Source organism: Ceratotherium simum, chromosome 21 (genome assembly GCF_057802395.1).
Source record: "Ceratotherium simum simum isolate JZ-2026a chromosome 21, ASM5780239v1, whole genome shotgun sequence".
In the NCBI taxonomy this organism is placed as follows: domain Eukaryota; kingdom Metazoa; phylum Chordata; class Mammalia; order Perissodactyla; family Rhinocerotidae; genus Ceratotherium; species Ceratotherium simum.
Window position 1 is genome coordinate 11,827,046 of NC_141920.1, and position 12,659 is coordinate 11,839,704.

Here is a 12,659-nt window from a genome sequence, read left to right on the forward strand (position 1 = left end):
TCATTATTATTACCTCTCCCACTACCCCTTCACCCTTCTGGCCAGAGGAATCTCTGACGTTTCCTGGAAGGAGATGGCTCTCGGGCTGGGCCTTGAAGGAACAGAAGGGCTCCCAGGCAATGGGCAGTGAGGGCCAAGACCCAGCTTGGGCAAAGGCGCAAAGGAAAAAGCTTTTCCCAGAGGAGGGCTCCCCTGGGAGTGACGGGCTGGAGCGTCTCTGGCCAGAGGGAGGTGTGACTTCCAGGGGCAGAGGCTGGGCGGGGTGAGGTGAGTCAGTGTTTGGCCGAGCCAGGCCCTAGCAGCGCTGTTTCCCATCAAGGGGCCGGGTGGGGCCACTGCGGGCTCCCTCTGGCCAGGGGTGAGGGTCTGAGTCAGCGTAAGTCAGGTAAGCGGAGGAGGAGATGGGGTTTTCCCACCTGCACCCTGGGAGCCAGTGAGCAGGCAGGGCCGCCTTCCCCCAGGGGCGGGCAGAGGCCTCTGCACCAGGTGCAGCCTGGGCACTGTCTGCCTCCACGGCTGACCCTGGGCCCCAAGTCCAGAGAGAGGCCTGGAGAACGGGGCCCAGGACCCCAGCCAACGGCCTTCCCTGGGGGAAGAAAAGACCTTTGGAGTCCAACGAGACCTGGGAAGCCAGGGAAAGCCTTCCTGAACAGGGGATATTTGAACCAAGGCCTGAAGGAGGTGAGGAAGTGAGCAGGGGGTGACATCTGGGGAAGAGTGTCCTCGGCAAAGGGAAGAACAGGTGCAAAATCCCTGAGGTGGAGGCCTGGAGTTTTAGAGCAACAGCGAGAGAAGATCAGGGCTGGAGCCAAGAGGGAGAGAGTGGGGGGAGATGAGGGCAGAGAGGGGATGGCGGGGGAGGCAGGTCACGCAAGGCCTTGTGGGCCACGGGGAGGACTTCAGCCCCGGGAAGGTTCTGAGCAGGGTGGGGATAGGATCTGACTTAGGTTCCAATGAGACCCCTCTGGCTGTGCATGGGGAATTGATGGGGTTGGGGTTACAGGACAGAAGCCAGGAGACCAGGGCGGAGGCAACTGCTACAGTCCAGGTGAGCGACGAAGGTGCTGGGCAGGGTGGGGGCAGTGGGTGTAGAGAGAAGGGGGGATTCTGGGATTCCTTTGGGCTCAGTCAGCGTGCCCTTCTTGGGGGCCTATTGTGTGTGCGCCCTGTGGGGGAACCGCGGATACAGAGATCAGGAAGGCCCGGGCCTCGCTCACAGTCCAAGAAACAGGGGGCAAATCAATGCAATTACGCTGCGATCCGGGCGAGACACCGGGTGTGCATCAGGGGCGTCTGCTTCACTCCAGGCCCTGTCTGTAGACTTGCCAGGTCGTAACTCCTCCTCAGGAGATCAGAACTCTCATGAACCCCCACTTTACAGGTGAGGAGGCTGAGGCCCTCTTGCGGAGGTTAAGCAACGTGTCCAAAATTACGAGACTCCTCCCCACGGGTAAGCAGCTGGGCTGGGTTTCACACCCAGGTCTGAAGGGCTGCAGGACTGGGCCCGCCTGACGGCTCTGGTCGCCCGATGGGCCTATGTAATCAAGGAGGGCTTCCTGCAGAGGTGAGGCTTGGCCTGGGTTGCGGGGATGGGCAGGATCCCGTTGGCGAGCGGCGAGGACATTCCAGGCCCAGGCAAACCACGAGCCAAGGCCTGGAGATGAGAACGATCCTCTTGGCCAGCGTCTCCTAACCTCGCTCAAAAGTCATCTTTAAAGCCATTCGTACTTTTTATTAAGTAAATTGATTTTGTTTTTTTGCTTGGTTGGTTTTTTAAAAATAATTTATTGAGGTAAAATTCACATAACATCCGATTAGCCATTTCAAAGCGAACAATTCAGTGGCATTTGGTACATTCACAATGCTTTGCAACCACCGCCTCTAACTAGTTGCCAAACATTTTTATCTCCCCAAAAAGAGGCCCGTACCCATGGTGCACTTGCTCCTGGTTCTCCATCCCCCCGACCCCAGCCCCTGGCAACCACCAGCCTGCTTCTGTCTCTATGGATTGATCTATTCTGGATATTTCAGAGAAATGGAATCAGCAATAGGTGACCCTCTCCGTCTGAATTCTTTCACTTAGCATAACGTTTTGGAGGTTCAACCTCGTTGTACCGTGTCAGTAAAATGACTTTTAAAGGAAAATTTGTATTACTACCAGAAAGAGAAAAGAAGTTATTCATTTCTACCGATGGAAAGTAACCTTAAAAGCAACGCTCACGGAGCAACATTATTAAGTTCTGGCTGGATGCTGTGGCCTGCTGAGGGCTCCGGGCTGAGGCCGGCTCTGCCTCCTAAAGGAGATGAGCACGGTCTGGAGAGGTGGTCAGGCCATCGGCACCAGTGAGGCTTTCTCCGTGGGTCATCAGAAGAATCAAGGAGAACCACAAAGGGGGGCGTCCTTCTGCACGTCACCTGTTATCCAACTCATCTTGCGTTGGAGGCTTCTGAGATTTCCAGAGTAGACATGGGGTGCGTGTGGTCCGTTAGGGTGGGTCTCTCCCGAGCCTTTGCAGGTGGATCAGAGGGAAGGGCCAAAAAGATGGGGAGCCTGTTGGGAGGCCACTGCCCCAGCCCGGACATAATCCAGAGAACTCCATGCTAACTGATATCTTCCCTTTTCAAATCCTTTTGTGTCCGTTAGGCAGGACAGGGGACGCCTGGTTAATTTGTGGGTTCTCTATTCTATTCTCTTGATGTATTTGGCCACTTCTGTGCCAACACCATACTGTTTTATTTTCTGTCCCTCTGTTATCCATTCTAACGTCTGGACAAGTCCTCCCTCTTTGCTCTTCTTTTTCAGAACTGTCTTGGCTATTTTCTTTGCACATTTTCTCTTTCATTTGACTTCAGAATGCACCCTTCTAACAGACAGGCCTAGAGACGTGAAGTGACAGTCCCCAAGTCACAAAGGGCTTCAAGCTTCAGGGCCTGTTTCCAAGACTCCCAGGAATCCGGGGCAGCATTGGGTGGGTGTGAGGCTGGCAGGCTGGGGGGATGGGGTGGCCTTTTCACTGCCCCCAAGACACCCACCTTGGTGGGTCATGAAGGAGTCGTTCCTGCTTGTTAAAGGCTTTGAATGCCCTTAAAAATTGCAGTACCATCACTGTGCACATGTGTCCCTTTCCCCTTTTCCCCTCTGGTAATCACCAATTTGTTCTCTGTATTTATGTGTTTGTTTGTTTACCTTCCACATATGAGTGAAATCATATGGTATTTGTCTTTCTCTGTCTGGCTTATTTCACCTCAGCATAATTCCCTCAAGGTCCACCCATGTTGTCACAAATGGCATGATTTCGTCTTTTTTATGGCTGAGTAATATTCCATTTTATATAAATATATATATCACATCTTCTTTATCCATTCTTCTGTTGATGGGCACTTGGGTTGCTTCCAAGTCTTGGCTATTGTGAATAATGCTGCAATGAACACAGGGGTGCATATATCTTTTCAAATTAGTGTTTTCATGTTCTTTGGATAAATACCCAGAAGTGGAATAGCCTGATCATGTGGTATTTATATCTTTAATTTTCTGAGACAGTGGAGACTAAACAACATGCTACTGAACAACTATTGGATCAATGAAGAAAACAAAGGAGAAATCAAAAAATACCTAGAGACAAATGAAAATGAAAACACAACATACCAAAACTTGTGGGATGCAGCAAAAGCAGTTCTAAGAGGAAAGTTTATAGCAATACAGGCCTACCTGAAGAAACAAGAAAATTCTCAAATAAATAATCTAACACTATACCTAAAAGAACTAGAAAAAGAAGAACAAACAAAGCCCAAAGTCGGTAGAAGGAAGGAAATAAAAAAAATCAGAGCAGAAATAAATGAAATAGAGGCTGAAAAAACAATAGGAAGGATCAATGAAACTAAGAGCTGGTTCTTTGAAAAGAGAAACAAAATTGACAAACCCTTAGCCAGACACACTAAGAAAAAAAGAGAGAAGGCTCAAATAGATAAAATCAGAAATGAAAGAGGAGACATCACAACAGACACCACAGAAATACAAAGGATTATAAGAGAATACTATGAAAAGCTATATGCCAACAAATTGGATAACCTAGAAGAAATGGGTAAAGTGTTAGACTCATGCAACCTCCAAAAACTGAATCAAGAAGAAATAGACAATCTGAATAGATCAATCACAAGTAAAGAGATTGAAACAGTAATCAAAAACCTCCCAAAAAACAAAAGTCCAGGACCAGACAGCTTCTCTGTGAATTCTGCCCTTCTTTACCTGCAGGCTCTGACCCCTGCGGCAGGCTAGAAGTGTTGAGAAGTAACACACCAGGGAGCTGCCCTCAGCCAAGCCTAGCAGGAGTGGGTGGACACGTCCCTCTGCCCCCTCACCGCCCCCACCCCCACCCCCACCCGCAGGTGGGTGACTCAGAAGTGCCCCGTCTACACCATCTCCCAGATCCTGCAGCAGATCGAGTCCCCGGTGCCCACAGTGGTTACTCGCTCCATGACACTCTCTGCATTGGCCGCCCTGGCTTCCTGGTCTCACTTCTCCACTCCCCAACCAGTGTTTTCTTGGGTCACCTCCCAAAGAAACCACTTGCTTTCAAATTATTCTCTTAGGGATGTGCTTCTAGCTAAACCCAACCCAAGGCCCTTGCTGCAAATTGGAGATGTTCAGCCAATTATACTAAGAAGTGAAACAAAGCCAGATTCCACTGCCGCTGATGGCTTGGCGTTGGGGCCACCCTGTGTTTCCTGAAAAGAAAGGACAGGTCGGAGGAAGGTGGTGTAGACGCACAAGCGCAAAGTGGAGCCTCTCCTTCCCCATGGCACAGTCAGGACAGAAAGGGAGCTGCAGTGACTCTCTCGTGGAGTGAGCTGCTGGGATTTTGTGTGGGGTCCCTGTGCCCCACACGGCTATCGCCAGCCCCGATGGCGGCCCATGGCTTGTGAGGTCCTGAGAACAACTTCTGAAAGGCCAGCTCCGAGGATGGAGGAATGCTCCCCCTGGCTGGGACGCTGGCAGGACACAAGCCTGGTGGACCCAGCGGGCAGCACTCAGCACGGGGCTGGGCACAGGGGCCCCCACATGAGGCTAGGAGGAGGGCACGGGGTCCCACCCTGAAGGAGCCCAGAGGGCAATGAGCCTGACACATGGGCTGGTAGCTCAACTCTGCTTTGAGGGCATCTTGAGAAGGGAGAGCTCACGCGCTCTGTCATTCATTCAACAAATGTCTATCGAGGACCTACTGTGTGCTGGGCTGGGCACCGGGGAGACCAAGAGGACAGACCAAAATCTCTCATGGTACTGACACTCGAATGCGGACACAGACAAGAAACAAGTGAACATAGAGATAAACTCTGGAATGAGAGACTTGGATGCTACAAAGAAAATAAGCAGAATGATGGGATAAAAAGTAGAAGGAGTGTTGGATAGTATGGCCTGGGAGGGCCTCTGAGGAGGGGTCATTTAACCTCGGAACTGAATGTGGAGAAGAAGCCAGCCATACAAAGAGCTAGAGAAAGAGGGTTCCAGATAGAGGGGACAGCAAGTGCAAAGGCCCAGGGGTGGGAATGAGCTCGGAGTGTTGGAGGAGCAGAAGCAGGCTGGTGCACTAGAGTGGAGAGAGCAGGAGGAAGGGTAGAGGAAGGCTGGAGTGAAGCGGTCCCCGGGGCCAGGTCAGGGTGAAGAAAGACTGGTAAGTGTTTATGGGATCGATGAGGCACTTGAGGAAGGCATCCGCAGGCACTGGGTGGGGAGCTGGGAGGGAGCTGCTCGTGGTGGGTTTGGAGGCTTCTTCTCTTGGTGTCTTCGTCAGTGGGAGGGGAGGCCAAGGAGAATGACCTTGCTTTGCATGGGCCCAGAATGCAGTGGCGAGCGGCTCTGGGCCCCTTCACCAGGGTGGACCTGGCTGATTTCAATCAATCAAATCAGCAAACTCGTCTCTGGCATCTCATAATGGTGTCTATGTCATGAGGTGCTATTTATTGAGAACCTAGGCACTAGGCTCTGTGACCTGACTGGAGGCTGCCAGGCATATCCCCTTCCCAGGAAGACGCTCACACAAACAGAAAATTGCAATAAGGTGCACTGAGTTTTCCAGGGAAGGGCTGGACAGAGGAAGGGCCATCCAAGTGGGCTTTTGAAGGTTGAAGAGGAGCTCGCTGGAGAGAAACCATCACCCAAAGGGCAGAAACTGTTCCTCTTGTTCGTCACTGTGTCCCAGCACTGAGGACAGGGCCTGGCACACAGTGGGTGCTCAACTGATGCTCGTTGATGGAATGAATCGGAGCTGCCCACGCTTTGGTTATCCAAGTAACTGCCTGTATGATTTTTGTGCAGTGTGCATTCCAATTCCACTATTACTTAAGGTTTTTCTTCAAGTTGACGTACCTTTTTATTTAAATAAATTTATTTTAAAAAGGAACATTTGATTTTATCACCAGAATTGAGAAAAGCAAAGAACACTTGCCACAAATCAAGGATAACCAGAAAAATCACCGCAATGAAAACAAAACAATGTTATTAGGGTCTGCCCGTTAAGAGAACAAAAAGGCAAGCCACAGACTGGAGAGAATATTTGCAACTCACATATCTGACAAAGGATGGATTTGCATCCAGAATATACAAAGAACTCTCCAAACCCATTAATAAAAAAAAAAATCTGGTTTTTAAAATGGACAACAAGTTTGAACAGACACTACGACACCAAAGAAAACATACAGATGGCAGATAGCACATAAAAAGATGCTCAACATCGTTAGTCATTAGGGAAACGCAAATTAACACCACAATGACACACCAGTATACACCTAGGAGAATGGCTAAATTTTTTTTTTAAAAACTGACAATACCAAGTACTGGCGAGGATGGGAAGCAACCGAAACTGTCACACATTGCTGGTGGGAACACAAAAGGGGACAGACTCATAGGAAAACAGTTCGGCAGTTTCTGATTAAGTCAAATATACACTTTACTGTATGACCCAGCAATTTTACTCAAGGGACTTCCCCAAGATAAATAAAAATTTATGTTCACACAAAACCTGTTTGCAAATGTATACAGTGGTTTTATTTATAATCACTAAAAACTGGAAACAGCCCAAGTATCCCTCCACTGGTGAATGGGTAAACAGGCTGTGGCACATCCATACGATGGAATACTATTCAGCAATGACAAGGGACGATGTCCTGATAACACACAACGAAATGAAGGCCTCTCAAAACCATGCTGCTGAGTGAAAAAAGCCAGACTCAAGAGGCAACGCACTGTAGGATTCCATTTATATGACGTTCTGGAAAAGGTAAATTTATAGAAACAAACAGATCAGATGTAAAGTTCAAAAACATGTGATGCTGACTTATGGTGACAGAAGTCAGGATAGTGGTGCCCCTGAGGGGGGGAGGTGACTGGAGGGGAGACAGAGGGGCTCTGGGGGGGGTGACCTTCCATCTGTTCATTTGGGTGCTGATTACACGGCTGTGGAAGCTCATCAAGCCAAGCCCGTCTGTTGTGTGTGCCACAGCCCAATACATAGTCTGGCCAGACAAAACTGTGTGCCGAAGGTGCGGAGCCCGAGACCTGCTCTTTTTCACAAAGATTAGCGAGTATTCGGTGTTAGAGACAGGTTAGCACCAAACAGAGATGCTCCTTGATGTAAAGGGAGGACTATAAACGGTTTCCAAAGGGAATAACTCTCACCACATGACCCAGTGAGAGTCGATGCTCTATCTGCCCCTATGAAAGGATGTCATGTGGCCCAGTGGCTCCTGTCACCAACTGGGAGTGTCTGCGACAGCACGCTGTGGGGCACAGCAGCGACATGGGTGCAGAGCTGTGACGGCTCAGCCCCGTCAGCAGAGGAGCCGGTGCGGTTACGGAGCAGCTGGATTCAATTTCACCTTCTTCGTCTCTGTGTCCCTTGGCCCCCAGTGCGAGCCTGACACGTAGTCAGCCTTCACTAACAGTCGCCCCTCCACGCTTTCGCATTGGTTGTTCCTCTGCTGGGGTCGTCCCTTCTCCCCCTTGACCTCCTGACCGACTCCTAAACTGCCCTGGGTTGGGGGGCCTCCTCCTCCTCCTCCCTGTCACCTGCAGGTCCCTTGGCATTGCTGCTTTGGGGTCACTACACATGCTATGTCCTCTGCCCAGACTCTCTTCCCTGCCCCTCCTCCAGGCCCAGGGCCAGTCAGAACCTTCTGTCTGCAAGCGACAGGAAACCAGCCCAAACTGCGTTCAGGCAAAAATGGGAAATGTAGCAGCTCATGACACTGAAAAGCCCAAGGGTGTCTAATTTCAGGTATGGCTGGATCTGGGGGTTCAAACCCTGTCCTGCTCCGTGTTGGTCTCTGTCAGGCAGGCTTTTCCCTGTGTCGTCCTGATGCTGCAGGCTTTCATTGCTCTCTCTCAATCCAACAGAAAACCTGCATCTCCTTCGCAAATAGTTCTCAGCAACCAAAGTCCCAAGACTGAGTTTCATTGGGCAGGCTTAGGCACATGCCCATTCCCGGGCCAATCACTGGTCACGTGCCCCTCCCCGTCCCCCCAGGAGACAGGGCCCTGGGACATCCCACCCAAACCTCATGACTGAGATGGGGGAAGAGGAAGTTCCCAGTAGGAAATTGGGGTGCTACTACCTGAAAAGTGGGAGATGGATACTGACCTGTCTATAGACTTTTCACCTTCTCTTGGCCAACTCTAGCTCATTCTAGCATGCTGTGTGACCTCAGGCCAATCCCTTCCCCTCTCTGGGCCTCACGTTCCCCTTCTGGAAAATGGGCAGGAGTCCGTTTGAATTCCAACATTCCAGAACTCTAGGACATCTTCCAGAACTGGCAGCTGCTCCCTAAATCCCAGGAACGTTCTGGTACTTCTGGGGACGGAAGTGGAGTGTCAGCCAGACCCCTCCCCGGCCCCCGGCCTGGGAACACGCTTAGAAGACGACAATTGGGCTCCCTTCGGCCGAAATTCCACTCCCGTGGGGGCCTTGCCAAGGAAAACAAGCCCAAGAACCGGGCATTAAAGGTGAGCATATTTGACGAGTTTTAAGATGACAAATTATTTACACAGGTGTGGGAACCGTCCCCTCGCACTCCCCTTCTTTTCTTTCTCTTCTTCCCCTTTCCAAATTCTTTCCCCCAAGGGCACTGACAGACGTGCCAAGGGAGGGGGCGGCTGGCACGGGGATCTGCCCAGAGTGAGTCCTTAAACCTGGGGCACCGGGGGAGGGGTCGAAGCTGCAGGAAAGAGGGGCGTCTGCACCCAGCGGGGGGGGGGGCCCTGGTCTCCCCTCACCTACCTTCTTGATCTCAACCCCCGTTACCTGCGGAGACATGAGGCTGAGGTCCCGGCAATTTCAAAGCCGCCTGAGTCCTTCAAGAGAATGGTGCCCAGTCCACACGCCCCCCCCCCCCCCGGGGAAGGGTTCCAAGGGTCACACAGTTCGTGGCTGATCTTGGACCTAGCAAGGAAAGAGGTGGAGAAAGCAATCGTTTCTTAAGCACCTACTGTGTGCCTGACACTGAGCTGAGCTCTGGGAATACACTGTGAACGGAACAGACCAAAATTCCTGCTCTGGTGGAGCCGACAAGGAAACAAACAAGGTAAATGAGTTACTTTCACAAGTGCTTTGAGAAAATAAAACAGAGGGAGGAGGGCCAGCCCCGTGGCTTAGTGGTTAAGTGCGCGTGCTCTGCTGCTGGCGGCCCAGGTTCGGATCCCAGGCGCGCACCGACGCACTGCTTCTCCGGCCATGCTGAGGCCACGTCCCACATACAGCAACTAGAAGGATGTGCAGCTATGACACACAACTGTCTACTGGGGCTCTGGGGGAAAAATAAATAAATAAATAAAATTAAAAATAAAACAGAGGGAGGAGTTGGGGTGGGAGGGGGGTACTCTAGGTTGAGGAGGTGACACTTGAGCTGAGAAAGATGAGAGGGAGCCAGCCATGGGGAGATCTGAAGAAAGGACATTCCAGGCAGATGGCACTGCACATGCAAAGGTCCTGAGGTAGGAAGTGGGTTGGTGTGTTCAAGGAACAGTGAGGAAGCCAGCGTAGCCAGAGCACAGGGAGGGAGAGGAGATGGATCAGAGGTAGGCCCCGTGCTTTTTGCTCTGACAAACCCACGAGGTGGGCCTGATCATCCCTGTTTTACCAAGGAGGAAATGGAGGCACAGAGCAGGGCAGTGACTTGCCCAGGGTCACACAGCAGAGCCAGATCCCAGCCACCTTCCGTCTGGCTCCCAAGCCGACGCTCCTGTGCTTCTGAGAGGTGAGAGGGCAGGAACAAGGGGTGTCCAGGACCTGCCAGCTCTCTGCCTGCAGCTTGGCCCTTGGGCTGCAGGGCATCTGGGCGCCAGCCCTCTGCTTCCTGTGGGAAGAAAGTGGAGGCTGATTCAGCAGCTGAGTTATGGGGTACAACAGGCTTCCAGGCTGCAATGGGCTCTGCCTCAGTTTACCCACCTTAAAAATGGCTTAATAACATGTCTGCTTGCAGTGCCCGCTTCAGAGGGGAGCCGTGAGGGTTAATGACGGCCTGGCAGCTCCGGGAGCCTGATGAAAGGTGGCAGGAAGTGGGCGCTACTGACCGGTAATCACTCCCAGCCGGGAGGAGGATGGAGAGGGGTCGCACCTGGTTCTGATTCAACCCCAGGCCGGCTCCTTTCCAGATGTGTAGGGGCCCAACAGGCCATAAACATCTGGCTTTGACCGCCATCCTGGCCCCAAGACCCCAGCACCAGGCGGGGCTGAGGCTGTCGGTGGTCACAAGCCAGACGGGCCCGGTTCCGGTCTCATGTCTGTCTCTCCCCCGGCCACGGGGACTGGGCAATGATCCTCCCTCTCGGGGCCTCAGTTTCTTCATCTGTCCAGTGGGGGCAAGAGCCTGGCCTCTCCGCAGGGCCTGTGGTTGTTCCTCACACACCCACAGGCACTGTGCATCTCGGCCGCTCCATCTCCTCAGCTGCCTCAGTCTCAGGGACGTGTCAGGCCACAGCCGCCCACGCCGTCAGCCACCCTGGCCTCCACGACCTGACGGGAAATGGTGAAGGACTTTTCTAGAAATAAATAAATGGTTTCTAAAACACCCCTGGGGTATTGATTAGGCCTCATGTTGCCCCCTCTTGGGCCCCAGCACCAGGCTCCAATGCCCCGCACCCCTGGAAGACCCCTCTTCCCTCTTCCCTCCTTCGTGGCTCCTGGGTCCTGATCTAGTCCCACACCCAGCCCCACGTGCACACACACACGCGCCTCCTGGCTCCTGGTCCAGGCGTGAACACACAGCCTGGTCTCTGCGGACCCCTGGACGTTTCTCCTCTTGCAGGGGTCAGCCCCGGGCAGTGGCAGATGCTAAAGTGGGAGCCCCGTCTTCTACGTTTAACCCCTCCATGAGGCAGCAGCGTGCCCATCCCACAGGTGGGGACACTGAGGCTCCGAGCTGCACAGGCCAGAGCCTGAGCAGGCGAGAGGCAGGGAGGCTCACGGCAGGTCTGACCCTCGGCTTCCCCGAGGCCGCCTGCCCCAGAGCCCTCTGGGCTCACCCCCACCTCCCAGAGGGAGCCCGAGGCCCAGCTGCAGCCCCAGCACGGGGCCAGCCCTGCACGGTGACCCCGGGGGCAGGCAGCTCCTGGGCCCGGGCCCCAGATGGGAAGAGGCAGGTCCTCGTCAGGCGGCTGCCCTGCAGGGCCGGGCCAGGCTCCAGACAGCACCACCTTCGGGAAGAGCCGGGGGTTTGGAGAGCTGGTCCAGGGCCAGGGGCCGTGCAGCCTCCAAGCTCCCCTGGAACCCCTCGGCCCCTCAGCCCCCACTGCAGCCACACTGGCCCAGCAGCCCCCAGACACGCCTGGCTCCCGGCGCCAGCCTTTGCACCTGCAGCTCCCCCGCCTGGGGCACCGCCCCGCCCCCGCACGCTGGCACCTTCGGGTCTGTGCCAGTGTCACCTCCTCAGAGGGGCCCTGCGGCCACTCCATCACACCCTCTGCTTCATTTCCTTCAGAGCGCTGGTCACCCTGCAGTGACCTCAACTTCCCGATTCCCTCAACTACCACACGGACTCTGTGAGAACAGAGGGCTTGTTCTGTTTCGCTCACTGTTGAGCCTCCAGGAGCAGGTGGAGAGCCCGGAACACAGTGGCGCTCAACAAGTGTGTGTTGATGTCATGAAGATGATATCCTGAGGGGAGGGGTGGGTGTTCCATGGGAAATGTCACCCAAAGGACTGAACAACCTCTCCAGGGTCTTAAAGAACATCGGCAGGAGCTCGACATCACAACAATAATAATATTTACCAGCACTGACTGTGCTAAGCACCGCTCACAGACCGTCTCACTTAATCCTCGCAGTGACCCGGTGAGGCCAGTCGTATGATCATCCGTGTTCTCCAGATAAGGAGACTGCGGCTTAGAGAGTGAGGGGCTTGCCCCGGGTCACCAGCGACCACCACGGCCTGCCCCCGCTCCCCAGAGCTTCAAGGTCCCCGAGAGTCCACCCTACCCTCGGCTCCCGGGGCAGCCCAGAGAGGTGGTGCGTCCTGCCTGACGCCCCCAGCCGGTCAGCCACCCGAGGGCCGCTCCCTGGCTCCCTGGCAGCCGCTCAGCCCGCTGGGAGGGAGGGCAGCCTGGCGGCTGTCCTGTCCCGGGGACGCCGGGCAGCAGGAGTGTCTCTCCCCGGACTTACTGTACATGATTCA

At 53.7% G+C, this 12,659-nt stretch overlaps 1 long non-coding RNA gene across 1 annotated transcript; it reads right to left on the reverse strand.

Moving 5' to 3' along the window:
* Positions 1-9,519: 9,519 nt before the first annotated feature.
* LOC147914192 (uncharacterized) lies at positions 9,520-10,694 on the reverse strand. The gene is made up of 3 exons (XR_015555557.1): positions 10,606-10,694; positions 10,437-10,526; positions 9,520-10,344 (listed from the first exon to the last, which is right to left on the reverse strand). It is a non-coding gene; the product is annotated as an uncharacterized LOC147914192 (long non-coding RNA).
* Positions 10,695-12,659: the final 1,965 nt, after the last annotated feature.